Source organism: Myripristis murdjan, chromosome 2, assembly GCF_902150065.1.
Source record: "Myripristis murdjan chromosome 2, fMyrMur1.1, whole genome shotgun sequence".
Classification (NCBI taxonomy): Eukaryota; Metazoa; Chordata; class Actinopteri; order Holocentriformes; family Holocentridae; genus Myripristis; species Myripristis murdjan.
In genome coordinates this window covers 11867807-11884048 of record NC_043981.1, presented here as the reverse complement: position 1 = coordinate 11884048, position 16242 = coordinate 11867807, and the positions used below count along the sequence as shown (strand labels likewise).

The following is a 16242-nucleotide window of genomic DNA, read 5'->3' as shown; positions in this document are numbered from 1 at the left end:
CAGCAGACGAGAGCAGTGAGCCAGAGCAGAGATAGAAAAAGCCCCAGGGTCCAACCCACCCTGTAGAGCCATGCACGGCGGGACGGTGCAACCAATAGAAAACCGCGCAGCGCAGCACTATTCTGGGCATCCGTCCAGCAGCTAGAGAGGGACCGAGACAGATGCATATGCCAGTGCCAGACACGATTATGACGCTGCCCGGTGCCCCGCAACACTCGCCGGTCTCCCACCGTCCAAATTAGACATCGGCTCATTGACAGCAGCCAGTCAATTTACATTCAAGTGGAGAATGTGTGCATATGTGTGCCTTGTCTCGTCCTGTTTAGGGGCACTGGTTTCTGTGTCTGGCTGTTGTCTGTAGGGAAAAGGGGGACAATTGGTGGAGCAACAATCTAAGGAAGTGGCCTTTAGCTTGGGCGTACGGAATCTATTACTGAGTGACTACTGCGTAGGGAGCTCTTTTCTTGGCACATCTGGAAATATTTTTCTGCTAACTGGGGGCGGGAAAAGGGGGGTGGGGACAGCAGAGTAAGGGAGAAGAAGCAGAAGGGCTGTAAAAACTCGCAGCCACTGGTTAAAAGATTCCCCTTAACTGTTTGAAACATATAAACCTAAGCCCCTGCATTTGACACAGACAGCACCATTGTTACCAGCAACAAACACTAAGCTTAGCCCAGTCCTCCACTACACTTCACATTGACCTAAAAACTGTTTAGGCTCCATGAGAAACAATAACTTAAAGAGCCTCTCAAGGCATATGACAAGCCTCACTTGCTGTTAATGAAGGCAAGCTGGGGCTTGTACTCAAACTGTCTGTACTACTGTAAAAGAAACAAATCCTTTCATGAATTCCCTCCATAGACAGAAATCCACAGATAGCTGTCATTTAATTGAGCATTCATTCAAATCTTGTAAGATTTGTGCTAAACATAGCGCTGCTTCAGTAGCTGTAGACTTACATTTCTCCTCAGTCTAAGATGATGCCCCACTGGCTGACAGGTTGGGCTTCCCCAGTATTTCCTCTGTATAGTTAGCAGTGGTGCACCACAGAAAGGGAATTACCAGCACTTGTAAGACTGAAATTTCAAGTGGATTTTTGAGGTCTTGAGGTCTTAAAAAAACAACTTTACAAAGGGACAATCAACTGAGTGGTAAAACAAAACAGATCTACTGCAGGCTAACCCAAATTGCCCTAATTTGATTCAATGATGAAAGGGAACAGAAATACCAAAACACACCTTCTGATTTATTCTCTGATATATCTAGGTACTGTTTGAAAAACAATACAATAATACCATGAGTTATCTCCACCTGTTGCATATGTTGAACTTTAAGTAATATTTTAGGTTCTAAATCTACAATCCTCTTATTCTGTGGTTAAAAAAACAAAGAAATTGAGCGTTATTGGATGTTTCATAGAGTGTTACTTGATATTTTGGTTGATTTGACAGCCAATCCTCTTCCAAACCCCTCCTATCACTACTTTTTCAGTTCAATGCATTTTCAGCCTTGTAGGACAGGGAAAGATGGACTGAAACTGGGGGTACCATTACATTTTAATAATTCAAACAAATGATAAATTGACCCTTAATATGGCACATCCTATTTTAAAGATAATTTATCAACCCCTTTTATGTAATATTCTATTTTATATACCATGTGTCTATTTCTCAGGCTCAGTCACAGAGACAGGTAGATCTTCCCTACACTACTATGAGTAGCAGAAAGATGCTTGCTTCCCCTTGAAATCATCCACCAAGCCTACACTGTTCCAAGCCTATGAAGCCACACCATTGTCTAGCTAATCATATTGTCCCACTTTACTGCTGATCATGTGAAATGAGATGAGAAGCTGCCTCGCCCAATCACACTGACGCCCAGGCTGTACTCTCCAAGGCAGGATTTAATTTCACACCATCTCCCCAGGGAGAGAGTCAATCGCTGCAGAAGAGACAGTCAGGTAAGAATCATGTCAGATCTGACCTTTCACAATTAATCCTTTCTTATTTTTAGAAGCCCTAAGAAGTCTGTGGTCGTGCTAGCCTACTTTATCAGAGTGTGGGAAAAGGAACGGGTGCCATTCCTATGAAACGACTTGGCCTCAAATGCTACAACAAGTTACACCGGAGAGGTTGGGAAAACCCAGGGTTCACACAGATTTTTGGTGGGGCACTGGTTTACAGCACTGAAACTGTTATAAAATATCACAGGCTCACTGTGGGGATAGGGGCTGGTACAGGCTGTCTGAAGGCCTCTCAGTACCTCCATTGTCAACATTAAAAAAAAAAAAAAGTTTGTCATGAAAAATATGCAAAACAAATGATGAGAACCGAAGATTAAAAGCTTCATCGCCCCATCATACTATAGCCCTCATGTGGGTGATGGAAAGATAAAAAGCAGGTAGGAAATCGATGACATTACTAAGTGTGTTACCATATATGGACTGTATTTGTGCAGCCCAGGTAAATTAGCTGTTTTATGTTTTCAGTGCTGTCTTGCCCTGAGCTGGCACAGAAATCCACTTTGATCAACGCAGTTTTCAAACAGCAAAAATTCACTTTCAAACAATGAATGTGTGTCAGTGAACGACAATTACTATATTATAATTCATGGCACATATAACATATAGCATGGGAATCAGTGCTCAGTCAAGTTGCATTCAGCAATGTCAACATGTACTGAAAAAAGAGGCAACATTAGAAACAATAATGTGATGGCATGAGTCATTTCTAAACTGCCTCATATTTGCGTCACAAAACTAGCGGTAAACAGATGCATGATTATAATCAGCTCATGTTGCATTAGCAAGTTAGCTAATGCTAGCATCTCACCAGCAAGGGTGACACTTTGAGGGTCTCTGCACCCCCCAAAACCCACCCCGCCCCACTAAGTAAACTTCAATTCTGAGGAAACACTGCAACAATATAACATCCCATTCTATGAAGGTAAGAACCCCTAAGGTATCCTACAAGAAAATGGTTTCACATTAATGGCAGTATGGGAGAATACTAGCTGAGGGTTGACGTGGGTTATGCTGACTTAGTTTACACTCGAGCATTACACCTCCATAAAGGTGAGTGAGGGGACAGATGGTAGAGAGGTAGGGGAGGACCACGCAATGCTATATGTGATGACCAGCAGAGATGAGCACTCCTGGGCGTCCTTGTGAGCGTGCAAGGCCTTGGTTCTGCAGAACAGGGTTCTTCTAAGGACGAGACGTTGTGTGTTTGAGTTCCACAGAAATAAATATACCTGGCGGCATGTGGAAGCAAATGGGGACAGCAGCAAGCTAAATTGAGTGAAGGACTAGCCTAATAAACTGACACTCACCCTTATCCTGAGAACCCCCTGCACATACACACACACAAACACACACACACACACACACACACACACACACACACACACACACACACACACACACACACACACACACACACACACACTGGCAGGACTCCAGGATGTAGCCTGGGCCGAACATGTAGATCTACACTATTATTAGCTTAAATATTGAGTTGAAAGGCGTTGCAATGCAATCTGTCTATTGCAATATAACATACAGTATGCCATTTGCCATTTGACAGATGTTCTGTGATTATATATATACACCCACATATGAAATAAAACCTGGAAAGCCAAAGCCTCGTCTTCAGTGTTTATCCTATATGAGTCTAGCTCCTGACCTAAGCTGGCTTGGCCCCTTCTTTCCTCTCACAACAGACAGGCAGAGTGACCTGATAAACCAGGGCAGAGATGTAAAGAAAAGCACCACGGTACTAGATTTTATGGATTACTGACGCTTACTAAGGCCAGGTGGCTGGGGCATTATCTTGGTCAGTCTGTTTAATTGAATGACAGTCAGTGGGACTGGGGCGTCTCGAGTGAAAGTCATTGGCTTGACCTCGTATACCTCGCATACCACGTATGTAACCCATTAGTCTGGTATCTCTGCACTCAGGCCTTGCTGTGTAGTTTATCTTAGCGGCTCGTATTTGTTCAGTGGAGAAGATAAGCTACTTCGTTTCCATTGGTGGTAAGCCTTGTGACAACGTTTACTGTGGCACCAGCCAGGTGTTGCCAGCAAAGTAAAGTAGAAATACAAATGGCTATGACAGACAAGCAAATGAATAGGGTACCTGTTTGAATGCATTTCCATTTATTACCATTTTATGCTGGCAATTCACAGTTCATGGTCATTTGCATGGCCAAGAGGAACAAGTGGTCTGTGTTGTTCAAGGCTGTGAAGAGAGGGCCTCACTGCAAAGGGAAAATGGGAAATTTCTGTTTCCAGCTGGTAATGGAAAATGAGCAGACCTAATAGTACAGGTTTTATCAAAATATTATTCATCCCTGTGAACATAACCTAGCTTTCAGTATGACCACACTCTCTTGTTCACTTTCCAAATGTTCCCTTGCGTCTTCCAGAGAGGATCAGAACAGGGCTATACCCTGCAGCCTAATTCGTATTTAATTCTGGAGGCTATGACGCTTATGAAATTGTCTTTGGCATAAGCTACGGCTCCTTGGATTCAGTATCATCAAGTGCCATTAGCGATAAGGACAAGTGAGTGAGTGAGCTAAGCAGAGGCTATAGCAGGGGCTAAGCTACTGTGAGGAGGCGGCACGAGAAGCATTTCACAGAGTCAGCAGATAGTTGTGCCCCATATCATAATAGCCTTAGCTAAACCACAGTGACCCAAATGGTCCAGCTCATGCTATGGGATTGGGCTTTCCTCACCTGATTATAGATCCCTTTTTTATATATATAGAATGGAAGGTCTATCTTGTTCTCCCAGATCCAATGACACTTGCCAAACACTTGTGTGAAGACAGAGGAGATAGAGTGACAGCATCTGGGCCTGATATCAACCCCAAAATTCAGTAAGTGGGCATTTTCCTGTGCAAGCATAGTTGTCTGCTCCCCGCTTAGGCACAGGACTCAGACAAGTCATCAGCTAATTATAGTTGGCAGCCAGAGGTGAATTCTGTCGTTCAGATACACATGATGATTAACAGGATATCCAGGCTTAGTTAAAGTGAAAGTTCAGCACAGAAATGGTAGAAATTTTAGTGTACTGCCAGTCTTTTGTACTTCGGAGTACTGCCAGTCTTTTTACAAGTTCCACTGACGCTATTATAAAGCGTAAAATATAGCATAAGTACACCAGGCTCGGCCAAAGCCCTCACACATTAAAATATTAGACTACGCAAAGCACAGCAAATGAACAGCAAACTTAAGCCTTCCAATTACAGTACTTGACAACGTGGGAGCTGAATGATTCAGCAAACTCGCCCTCGTGGCACAGAGTGATCAGACTACTTCTATCATGCAGAAGAGGTCTGAAAAACCCACCAAGCACTAAATCCTTTTAATACCATGTCGAGGTACAATTTGCATGAGAATCAATATGGAGCAAGGGAGTCTGTGGCTCACAGGGCCTTGCATTAAGGACTTTGTGCTTGTCTGAGACTGATCCCATTCTTTTCTCAACAGGAAGGGCTGAAATGATCTTCCACTTCAGAAAACACCCACTTCCTTTCGGTCCAGTATGACCAGAGGTATGACACACTGCTCTGGCCTTTTCCATGCAAGCAATGCCCACCTCGGTTGCCCCAGGCCCAGTGTCCAGCTCAAAGCTAAATCTAGATGGACAGCAGAAAGCAAGGGACATGTCAACCATGCCAGCATCTAACTCAAAAGGTTAATTATGATGGGGGCTCTATGAAAACCATTAAGCCCAAGCTAATTTAGGCCATCAGCTATTCATGTCAAAACATCAGGGCCTGTTCTGTGCAACAACATTCGCCTGTGGCTAGACCTTGTTATTTGGAAAATTTGAACGCGGAGAGTTACAAGGAAAAACTTTGCGAGAACCGCACAAAGCAGGCAGTGACAGGGCAGATGCCACACTGACGACAAGTCTTTCTCTAGAGAGTGAAAAATATGAAGCCCATGTGGCAAAAAAAAAAAAAAAAAAAAAAAACCAACAACTTACATTTACTAAGGCACTAAGGAAGGGGGGCAGTCAACTGCTGTGATAATGCCTCTCTCCAAGGAGTCAAAAGAGAAAGTCCATTACAGCACTGGGAACTGCAGTAAGGATAGTTACTATGTGGCTTCCACTGCTCTTGTGCGTTTTCTCCCACTCTCTATTTTTTTCCCCTTCTTTACCCGTTCCGTCTTATTCAGTCTCTCACTCTTTCTCTCACACAGATAAAACATTCCCTATCACCTCCCTCCCCACCCAGACTGGTATGCAGCACACTGCAGCAAACTCTTGTGAAAAAAAAAAAAAAAATTGATAAAAAAGGCCACCAATGTGACGGTTCTTCCCCACCTCGTTTCACCGAGTCCCGTACTTCTGCTGTGCGCCTTTCTCCCTCTACTGTCCCGAACATAGGAGGCACCCCGTGCTTCTGTGACGCTGAGCTAGTGCAGTTCTCCCTTCGGCCTCAGCGACTGGAGTTAATGACCATGTGAACTGTTGTCATTCCTCGTGAGCTGCCGAGTGCTGCAGCCGGAGGGCCATGCCTAGACAGGGATTTTCTCTCTCTGTGTTTGTCTCTCTCGCTCTCTCTCTCTCTCCCTCTCTCTCTCCCTCTCAGCTACGGAGCAAGCAACGCAGGCAGGCAGGCGGGCAGGCAGGAAGCAGAAGAGTGTCTACTCCAACTATCTGGCTGAAGCACTTCCAGCCAACCTCCCCAAAGCCGGCCCCTTCCTGCCCACCAGCCTCTGGCAAAGCCCTGCCCTCTTTTGGCTCCAGCCAATAGCAGCACGGATACCCTGAATCACAGGTTTATGGGCCTCTCTATTGGCTGAGTGTGAGCTAAGCGACAGGGCAAAACTGTGCTTACAGTGACAACCTCTGAATGCTGATCTTAAAGGGTATTTCCCCAATTTCATGCCTTGCTCAATCGGCTACCACATTATTTATTCTTTTGTCCGTTATTCTTCTAGCAAAAAGGATTACGTTTCTTATTAAATCACATGCCTGGAAATTATTTTGCCACAGAAAACAGGCTGAAGAATATGAAAAAAGTCTAAGCTCATCTGTCATTCAGTACATGTCATCAGTAACCTATTATTAAGTTAGGATTTCCATGATATTCCACGTTCTGGCACTAAACATCAGCTCTGTCCTTGTCCACAAGCTAACATTACAATTAACACCATCCCCCCAGGAAACAGAGCACCACATGTCTGTCCCCTCCTCCTCTGACTCCTTCCTCTATCACATCAGCATCCGTCCGCCAAACTCATCTAGTCTACTCCCCCATCCAGACGCTTCTCTCCTCCTCTCCTAGGTATCTTTTCTCTTGCCCTCTTCTGTTTCTCTCATCTCATACCTCACCTCTATGCACAAATCAATATGTTTTATCATCTATTTCTCTCCTATTTCAATCAAATTCCTGGGTTTCAGGGTTTTAAGGTCTTGGTCCATTCCCTGTCTTTTCCTTTCTTTCTCTGCCTTCCCCTCATCCCTCTCCTCTCTTCTTCTCATTGATGACATATTGGTTGGCATCATATGAGCTGTGGAGCCTGAGCGTCGCAGAACTGATGAGTCAGAGCTCCAGCTTCATGATTTTTCGATCCAGATTCAATAGAACAGCTGTACTCTCTCTCTCTCCCTCTCTCTCTCCCTCTCTCTCTCTCCCTGTTTGTCTTTCTCAAACAAAGATGCCGAATGACGCGTCAGCCTGTGCATTTCATTAACATCAATGAGGCTAGACGTGCTTTACAGTTCCACGATAAACAAACTCATTAACTATTCAGTTATGCTTTGATAGCAATGCTTAATCTGATGCTCCGAAGGCACTGGTTTTCTCAAGCTGCAGAAAGGGTGGGGGTTAATCTGTTAAACGTGAGGAACTGCCTTGCTCAGCAAATAACTGTCTACTGGAGGAGGGGGCTTTTTAACACTGACGTCATCTTAGCTGTTGGAACACCTGTAGGGAAATTACACAGACTGGTGCTTTGCTGTCACATTAAGCTGAGGGAGGGCTGAAGGGGGCCAGGGTATCAGCCTTTCTCAAAAGCAAAAGTGTCACCTTACACCTGCTCTGAATGCACTCTCCCTATGCTACATCATGTACACAGATGCAGGAGATAAAAAAAAAAAAAAAAAAGGCACAGAGCTCCAAGACGGGAGAAGGTGACAACAGATTATTGCAGGATGAAATATGCCTGGTATGAAAAAAACACCTCACTGGGCTAAATCAAGTCAAATCATTCACCTTGTAAACCACACCCAATGAGTTATTATTCATCCAAACTAACAATGGTTGTACAAGCCAGCCTGCTTTATCAACCGCGTTGTGATGCTGCTCAAGCTGCAGAGCACATCGGCTGCAGCACACTTTCAATCTCTCATTTGGTTTGCAACTGACTTCGCAATAACCACATTACTGAATAACTGTCAATAACTGTATAACAAACCCTGCTTCTAGCTAATTTCCAATGGCAGACCTCAGATAGCCTACCTCCTAAATAGATTTGTCTGACAGGAAAACAAACAAAAGCCTGGCGGACAAACAAGCTGAGCCACTTCCTTCCCACATGGTATCCCCTCCCCTCTTATTATCCCTGTCCTGTTTGACCCCGAACAGCTTGGCTCGCTCACACACAGGAAGATTTAGGACTCTGTGGCCCAAAGCATGCATTTGTAAATATAAAAGAAGTATTCTGAAATAATGGCTAATTACGGGAAATGAAGACTGATGGGTTTAGAGTGCTTTTGAAAATGCGTTCAACACAGGATAACACGGATGTTCAACTATCACTACTACTGGGTAGGTTAACATTATAGGGAAAAAAAACAACATGGCTCAGAAATAGGACACTGAAGAAAGATCAATGAAAAGGCAGCTGTGTTTTTCTATTGTTAGCTGTAATCAAATATCTAGCGGCAAAGCGCTGGGCCTCCAGAACACTCATTCTTCTGAGCCTGTCATGGACTTGGACGACATGATGAGTAAAAGCATGCCCCTTACAGATGTCTAGACAAGTGGTCAATCAAAGCTTTGTAGAGCAAGCAAAAGGGTGTGTCCTGAAAATATGTTCAGATGTGAAAAAAATGGAAAAAGAAATGAAAGAAACATACGTGTTATTGGCTTGAGATCACACAATGCCCAGATTAACAAGCCTTTATACAACATTTATTGGTGCATACTATGCCTATTTACAACTATTTCCAAACAATCATATTGCTTCGTGGAGTGACCTGCCACAGCTGAAAAGCTGTTCAGAGTCACTGCCCTCGATGAGCAGAATATATCTCATATAAAGAACAAAGTCCACCTTGTTTTGTTATCTACTACCTCCTTCCTGCCTGAGGGGGTTTCCATGGATGCCATACCGTTTTGTGATGACCATTTGCATTTTCAGAACAACCAGTCATTTACCATAGATGGCTAAGTAAGCTTACCTAATCGTAAAGGCTCTTGCTAAGCCAAGCCTGCACTAGATTCAAATGTGCCTCTGCCTGGGCTTAATTAGCTCTGGTTAAGAGATTCTTTTAGACAGTTGGTAAAAACAACAATTAATCAAAGTGGCAATATATTTTTTTAGGCTTACAAGGGTTTTATATCAGTAATTGGAGTTCATGGCATACAACAGAGTTCAATGCACAGTGAAAACTCCATATGCTGCTTTGACTGATGGGCAATCATTGGACATTATTATAATTTGTCATTATCATCATCATTATTGTTATTAATATTAGTATTACATCATGATTTCGTGTTTAGGAGAAGGATGGGAAGAAAGTGAAATCGCAGACATTAATTCAATGTGCAGCTTATCAAAATAATAATTATTCTCCAATGTCATTGTCATTTCTGATAGTTGACATGAAGTCAGTAATAAATGAGTTATTATCAAAACATCTCCGGCTGGACTCATCAGGCCATTAGCTAGGTTAGATCAGTCAGAACCATCACAAAAAAAAAAAAAAAAAAACATTTAGGAGAGAAACACACTGACCACTTCACGACGTAGTTCAAGCGATATTATTAAAGGCGGTAGCTTTCACTTGTTTTCCTTAGGCATATGTAACACAGCTTGTGAGCTAAGGTAGCTAGCACAGAGCAGACCACTTATAACCGAGGAATGTTTATACTGTTGTGGAGGCAGCGGCTGGAAAACGTTTGGCTAGGCACGATACAAAGCCCTGACAAGGAGAAGGCACAGAAGGGGAAAGAGCATTTCTGGAATAGGAGGCTAGCGGCTAGGCTAGGCTAACTACCTGCGGCTTACCTGATGACGAACCTGTCACATCCAGCTGCACTTGAGCCACCGCCGCCTACTCAAGAGCGCTGTTTTCGGTCGGAGCGGGACCCGCGGCTCGGAACGGGACGGCACTGTAAGTGGCTTGTCGACAGAGTCCTCCAGCTGCTTCTTCTCAAACCCAAACTTTTCCGCTTTCCGAGTACATCTCAGAATCGACGTTAGGCTATGACTCGCTACACGCTAGCTCGCTAACTACTTTTAAGGCTAGGTTGGGAAGCAACAAGCGATTTTGACAGTTCGAGGCAATGTTGAGGCAGCTTCGCTAAGGGGGGTTAACGACATCCAAACATCGATACCTTATTCATCATCGGGGATGTTGAGCGATAATAAGCCACTGAAGAAAAACTCAATAACATGTTATTACAGTATATATGTGTGTGTCTGCTTCAGTTCAATCTGTAAAATCTATCTGTGCCACATAATAAACAAATGTTTCACCTAAAATAGATGTGGTACAGTCCAGAGGAACCAAGGGCATGGGGGGGGTGCGAGGGGGGGCTGCTTGTTGCCAAGGAAACAACAGTGAATCACCCGTGGGGGGAAAGATGTGGCCACTGATTTATCAACAGCCATATCTATTGTTATGTTGTTGTAGTTTATTCTGGTGGATATTAAACATCCTAATTTTGACTACTTTTGACTGTGGAGCGTGATAATGTAATGATTAACCAATATTGAAATTGATTAGGCCTGTGCATTTTAAGTATTTTAAGCCACTGTTTTTTGTTTTTTTTTTCATGCAAGGGAGATTTTGGGGGGGATTCGGCTTAAATAACTAACTTTCTTTTGAATATGAACTCCTGTCATGATACGGTCTGAATCACACATCATGCAAAAAATAGGATTCATCAAAATCCTAGACCTACACTATAAGAATGTAAGCCACAGATTTTGTTTTGCAGTTTCAAAGCTATGCACTGGTGAGCAGTTTGTTTTACTCTATATCAAGCTACTGATGCAGAAAACTACTTTCTTGGTGTTTATGTATGGTGATGCAGTGGTTTGCTAAGCTTCATCATTAACATTATTACTATTATTATTGCTGTTATTATTATTATTATTTTCTTCAACCCCCCTGCAAATCTCTTTCCATTACGCCCCAGCTGATGATCAGTGTTAAATTAGCATATCGCCACCACCTCGTGCTTTGCAGAGGATCATGCACATCCCCAGCATTTTGCAGCCTAATTGCATACAGCTGGCTGGATTTAGCAGTCTGTGACACACAGAGACCCGTTGTCAGTAAGGAGCGCAACGAGTCAACAAGGAGCAAGTCACAAATATCCCTGGAATGAACAGAGAGAGCAGCAAGCACAAATTTAGCCCCACTGACTGCTGCCCACACCATGTGCTGCCTATTGAGCGCATGAACAATGAACATAGCCATCACAGTCTGCTCTGTCAGGGCCGCCTTAGTGGAATGTTACTGGGCATGAAGGCACCGCAGAGCCGCTTTGGAGGCTGTCAAAGCACAGGGCCTTTGGGAATGTCACTGATAAGGATGTTATTAGTCAACAAGGGTTGGATGGGAGCTGTGTAATAATGCATAGTTGTTTGAAGCACAAAATCTGATGGGTTCACTCACAGATTTGTGTTGAAATTGAAAGCTGAAGAGCTAATCTGGGCTCACAATGGAGATGATGACTGTTGGCATAACTGCCCCTGTCTTTGTTGTGTAAATATACTCAGCTGAGTGAGAATTCGGCTTTCAGAAACTATCTGAGGCAGTAGTTTTACAAGACATAATGCAGGTTACTGTCAGTAAGAGGCATCAGTCATGCCGTGTCCAGCTCAGTGTTGGTATAGTTCATCATTTGGTATGTGGCACCTGCAAACTAAAAGTTTGTATTGACCCAACATGACCTCACACAGGCCAAAAGGACATGACTCAAAATAATCAAAGCAATTGTTCCTTGTGTTCTGCCGCTTATCCTGTTATTTCAATATGCTGATCTTTGTTTAAGTCTTTAACTGAGAGATTCCAAAGTCATTATTCATTTCCTCGATCTCTCCATTCAATACGCAAGTCCCTCATCAGAATTTGTTGTACAACAACTGTGTATCAGCGTACTATACAGCACATCGACAGCAGCACTATTCTACAGGAAAACTGGATTTTCAAGACATAAGTGATTATGAAAAACTGCTCACACAGGTCAAGCTCATTCCCAAGGGCTAACGTATTGATCTCAATGCAGAGGAGGCATTTGTAAAAATGCTGCTGCCGGCATACTTCTCTAAGTCGCTGAACGCCCACACACTCACAAACACACACATACACACACAGGCATAAAGCGCATGTGCACATAAAAGCACACACATACACACAAAAGTGCAAAAAAAAGATACCCATATACACTTTGCTTACTTAATTTCAAATGAAGCTTTGACTATTTAAGTAGCAGTATCTTAAAATAAGCCAGATCACTGTTCTAATTTCACTTGATCGCCTCTCTTCATAGTCCTTCACAAGATTTCTCCATTTTTCCTGTTCCATCTGTGGGGTTTTTGGGGACTTTTTTCTTGGCCGCTGTGAGGATTAAGTCAAGGGGTGTCATCCTGTTTTGTTTGTTGTAAACTTGTGGGCCTGTAAAGCGCTTTGAGACTGCAAACAGTGATTTGGGGTTCTAAATAAACTTAAACATAAGTGAAATTCTTTCACCTTATCACCAGATTTTTTTCACCTGTTTCAGAGAAATAAGAATTTAAGACAGCGCATTGCAATGAATGCCCTATTAAAATGTTTTTTTTTTTCCAGTGCGGATTCTCTGTATCTCAAATATACATGCAAACAAAGAAAACAAAACAAAAAATGAAGGCAAGAAAGGGCGTAAAGCAAATGCCTGTGAGTGCTGTGCTCCATTAATGTTTTGCACTATACATTTGTTGCAGCAGCAGTGTGTGGGGTGGACCTTGGGATCATCTGAGGGGGCGTTAGGCAGAAAAACAACCGCAGTTTCTTCAACATACCACTGTTGGTTTCTCTCAAACAAAGCATGCAGAGACCACATCGCGAAACAGTACGTCCCTGCGGATAGTAGACAGTAAACAGACGCACAATCAGACAGGCACACACACACACACTAGGGCAAAGCTCTCACATTAAGATCCTTATGCATACACACACGGATTTATGCACAAACACACACACATGCACGCGCTGGGCAGGGCTCTCACGTCAAGGACAGTATTGATCTTGGAAATCTCTGTACTCTAAATGAGAGCACACCTGATTATGAAAGCTTTTAACCCAAATGCTTAATGCAGCACAGATTTAATGGAAAGAGCTTACAGCTAACACAGAGCTCAAGAGTGTGAGTGAGTGTGTGTGTGTGTGTGTGTGTGTGTGTGTACATGTGCGTGTGTGTGCTTACCATGCATGTCAGTTTAGTCAATTTGATTGATTGTATGGAGATCACCTGGGGTATTGTACTCCCAGTATGACTTTGATGAGCATTTTACTAATCACACGGCCTAAGTAATGATGGATTGAAGATGGTACTTCTCTGTCAGTTGGGCATTTTTAACAAACTGATCCACACATGCATGCACAATGCATCGGGTGTGTGTAGTTGAAATGCTGAGAGGATCCATTTTGAGGTAAACTTATTGTCTACTGAGTGGAGACCAGTTATTCATCATCATAAATCATCTGCTCTGGCTTTTTTTTTTTTTTTTTTTTCATTCGCCTTCTTCCATTTCTCTAGAATCCATTTTAAAGAAATATGCTCTCAAGTTTTTAGGGGGGTAGTTAATTCTCAGCTGGTAATTATTACATATTTTAAAGCACTGATTTGCAGTTTGGATGTAAGAGCCTTTTATACAGCAGCTAAGCCGGTCTGCATTGTAAGGTGAAAATCCTTTAACTGCAGTTTAGGTGATTTTTTTTCCCCCCACATTTTGGCTTTGTTTGAAGGATTACCTGCTCCTCTCTGGGTTAACAAAGTTATACAACAATGGGTTTATGAAACCGTTTCAAAAACCAATCACAAATGCACAGTGGTCAAGCTAAAAACAAGGCTGTTTTTCTTAGCTCCTGGACGCCTGACATTTTGGAGATGTGGGCTTCACCCGGTAACAGCGACATTATAGTAGGAATATAACTTCCTGAGTTAATTCAATATAAAGTGTATCATATTCAGAAACACCAACCTTGGCATGCAACATGTAGATAGTTTCTAAAATACCCAGAAAAGATAACTTAAGTGAGTAAATTTTAATTTTATGTTAGGTACTGACCTTTTTTTTTTTTTTTATCATAGTAGGTGTGTCTGTTTTTCAAATGGCGTGTATCTCACTTTGTAATAACCTATGGGGAATCATGTCTTAAGTTCATCATCATTCAAAGCAACCCCATTACGATTTGCATTAATTTAATCTCCAACAGCAATGGGTTGTGTTTTAAGCTTTTCATAGTTGTATGATCCCCTCCCACAGCAGAGTAAATCCAATAATAAGTGGTGGCATTTCAGATAAGAAACCCGACTGGCAGTAATTGCGAGAGATGAAAATCTTGGAAATGTCAGGAGAAATGGCATATTACCATGACAACACGGCTATTGTCTTGTCAAGGTTGCAGTGCGTGGAGTTTCAGCCGCAGCCAAACGAGACCCTGATTCTTGTACTCCATTAGGAGCAACAGCAAATAAAATCGCCCTGTTCTCTAGAAGTCATTATTCCCCACTGAAATTGAATTGACTCGTTTCCAGAAATGGCCCGGTCGAAAATCTATACACCATCATCAACTTCCCCGCCACAGTCCAAAGTGCTTCCAAATACAGTAAAGGAGTTTATATTATTCATGAGCTGCAGGTTCACACAAGGCCAGCAGCATCGCCAAGGCTCCTTAATGGTTGAACCGCCCTTCAGCGGGGCTGAACCCGCCCTGTGATCCCTGCTTGGCAGTCCCCGCTTGGCCCAAAGGATTTAGACTCCTTTGAAATATTCAATAACGCATTAAGGATCAGAGAGAAGTCAGCCAATTATGTTCACTTTACATCACTCTAACACACAGCCTGTCCCTTTTTGTCTCTTGTCACACACGCTCATGAACACACACAGTGAAGTTGGAGGTAGTAATTAAGAATTTCAACGCTGAGTAGGTCGGGCGACGTTGGGATTTTTGTGAATGAAACATGAATGAATGGATGTTTGAGGTTTGTTAGTGATAAGCATGTGCGAGTGCGTGCCTCTGTCTTCCAGCGTTCATGATAAGGATGTCGGATGTATAGCAAGGAGGAGTGTATAACATGATGTGTGTTCATGCCAGTGTGTTGTCTGCGTGGGCGTGGGTGTTCCCCCGCAGTCTAAAAAGACAATAATAACCTATCTCAAGGCAACCCATCAGCTTGAAATATTGATGCTGCTGCTGCAAGGCTGCTGCAGCAGGTTACAAGGACACTTCCAGTGCCTCATAGAGGAAAACAGTCAAAAGCTGCCATTAGCAAAGACATGCTGATCTGCTACAACTGCAACAAACCAAACCCTTCTCCTCTGTCTCTGTCTCTCCATCCAGCCTCTCTAAACCAACCAAATTATATCCTTTTCAAACCCTTGAACTCTCTGATTCACCCTTAAATTTTCAATTACATCACATTTACACTGAGTAACATACTCAGACCCAAGATGCCATTGATTTATGGCTGCAACATTAAATCAAACGGACAATATCGAGATGTCTTGTTCGTCCTTTAAACCAGATTTTCCTGTAATTTAGCAGGACGTGTTTGGTGTCTTTGGAAATCTTGGGATCTCCACTAGGATTAAAAGTAAAGTTGCAGCTGCAGTGCAATAACAAACCTGCTCATGGGAATAGCAAGGGGGTTAAAGGTGCTGTGTTGTAAGAGTTTAAATTCTCCTCAGTTTTGACCAGAGGTTCTTTAATGAGGACATTGTTCAAATTGGGCTGTGTTTGAAGGGTCAAATTCGAATTTCTAATTTCCATTCCAGGCAGT

General features: G+C 42.9%; 1 protein-coding gene across 9 annotated transcripts in view; it reads right to left on the bottom strand.

Annotated features, from left to right (window-relative positions):
* Window positions 1-10433, bottom strand: part of LOC115371867 (muscleblind-like protein 2a) — a 57516-nt gene extending 47083 nt beyond the window's left edge. For 3 of the 9 annotated variants that reach the window (XM_030069439.1, XM_030069475.1, XM_030069465.1), the window contains exon 1: window positions 6339-6705. The gene's annotated coding sequence lies outside the window, so the exon portion shown is untranslated. The other 6 variants (XM_030069491.1, XM_030069509.1, XM_030069449.1 and 3 more) reach the window with 5 other exon arrangements.
* Window positions 10434-16242: the final 5809 nt, after the last annotated feature.